At 40.8% G+C, this 2,197-nt stretch overlaps 1 pseudogene; it reads left to right on the top strand.

The window, feature by feature from the left end:
- Positions 1-637: 637 nt before the first annotated feature.
- On the top strand, positions 638-1,405 carry LOC146862609 (uncharacterized; annotated as a pseudogene).
- Positions 1,406-2,197: the final 792 nt, after the last annotated feature.

Raw genomic sequence — 2,197 nt, forward strand, 5'->3', positions numbered from 1 at the left:
TTCCAAGGCAACACATTTTAATGTCTGTTCCTTTCTCTTCCCCCAGCTGGGGACTGGGCATATCCCCTTATCACTGCCTTTTAGGCTTCCCAGATTGTACCTGCCAAGTCAACCGACCCCACATTCTCCCTGAAGTATTGTTTATGGAAGGCACTCTTACGTGAACTGTGCAGTAACCAGGAGCCGACCTACAGAAAGAGAGCACCTTGTCAATATGAAGAGATACAGCCCTCTCATCAAAAGGACCCCATTAGCGGGCAGCCAGGCTACTATCGATAAATATTATCGTAGCCTAACACCTTCGGTACTGGATGAGAACACACAACAGGGAGCTCATAAAGATGCGGGTTGCGACGTTACGGGTTTTCATGAGGACCTCTGCCATCAGATAGAAGTGTTCAGTCTCAAGGACTGGGCTCAGCTGGTATCCCCGATTAAGGTCAACAGCAGCGCCAGCAATGCCTCAACTAACGCGGTAAATGTTGGAAACAATCTCTTCTACATGGAAGAGGTTGAAGAATCTATAGTTCCTCCGAACTCACCCGTCTATGAAGATATGGATTTTTTGGCGGATGCGACTCCTGAGGCCGTTGTCGTGCAACAGCTGGGCACAAGCTCCTATGATTGAGATACTTCAATGGACCTTTGCCACACTCAAGATTTCAGACTCACCGCAGAGTGCCATGAAAATGACAAGGTTAGTTAAAAAAAGAAAAAGATAAAACAAGAAAGACACTTAACATGTATATTGCGATATTTTATTTTTTAACAAATTGACTTGTCTCTATTTCTTCTTCTTTTGAACCATAGAAAGCCTCACCAAAAAGAACTGGGGCAGGGTGGCACGCATTAAAAGTTAATGACGTACATTTTTAGTGCTTATGGTGTTCAAAACCGACTGAAAGTTCCACAAGCCAAAACAAAGTGTCTCATAAGAAATGTTCTTGTGCCTCTAAGATTGTCGATTTTGAAAAGGAAACTTCAGGCTTCCCCAACAATGTCATGTTTCGGCGACTGTTGTACTCACATGTGTCAAACGTAACTACTGCAGCCTTTGTTACAGGCATAAAATTAAAGATCTGCAGCAGGAGGCTCACGATTGCCTATGTGATTCATGTGGACTAAGAACAATCCATTATACATGTCGTTAGTTAGACCCATAGAAGGTGTATAAACTCTTAAGGGCGGTGTATGGGCTGTCCAAGAAAAAGAAATATGTCCCCCCTGATATAATTAAGATCTTGTCAAAGAGATCAGATACTCCAGTGAACCATGCACCAAACTCCGCTGTATGTGTGAGTATTTTGATAGAAAGATGATAGAAAGGCTCGTAGAAAGGCATATGTGCAATATTTATATTAAACATAGAAAAAACAGGTCTTTAGCACCACATAGACTGTTTTAAAATAATGAATCTATTATTTAATGTCACACACTTATGCATTTTTAGGACAAGTAACAGAATGTCGCTGCGCAAGATGCCGAGGCTTTATGCCTTGGATACAAATGTATCACCAGCATTGAAAGGCCCTTCTAGAGACGCTGAGTGTATATCTGTGAAAACTACAAACAGATGTAGGAAAAGTAAATCCTTTCAAAAATTATTAAAGAAGCACTCTGTTCATCATTTTGTAATGCACACAGAGGTAAAAGCCGCTGTTGTAAAACATTGTAACTGAACTTTAAAGTCTAAGATGTGGAGATACTTCACAGCCTACAACACCTACCAATATGTTGAAGTTCTACAGGCTTTTATAGATGTTTATAATGCTACTTATCACAGACCCTTCAAAACGGCCTCCATAGAGGTAAAGCTGGGTAATTCATTAATGGTCTGGAGAATGGTGTACGGGAGCCTCTTTGATGCAAGGGTAAATAAACCTCTTTTAAAAAAAGTTGATAATGTTAGGATTTCAAAGCAAACTCGGTCATTACAAAGGGGTACCAGCAGACATTTAGCGACAAGATATTTATAGTAGAAAGTGTGGAGCCTAAATAGGGTGTGTATATTTACAGGTTAAAGCACTAAAATGGGGAAAGGGTGTTGGGCATCTTTTACAAGGAGGAGTTACAAAAGGTACCTGATGATCTGCACCAGGTGTATAGAGTTGAAAAGATTCTGAAAAGGAAATGTAACGAGTCTAACAGACAGGCATTTGTCAAATGGAGGGGATGGCTTAAGAAATGTAACAGTTGG

Source organism: Triturus cristatus, chromosome 2_2 (genome assembly GCF_964204655.1).
Source record: "Triturus cristatus chromosome 2_2, aTriCri1.1, whole genome shotgun sequence".
Lineage (NCBI taxonomy): Eukaryota > Metazoa > Chordata > Amphibia > Caudata > Salamandridae > Triturus > Triturus cristatus.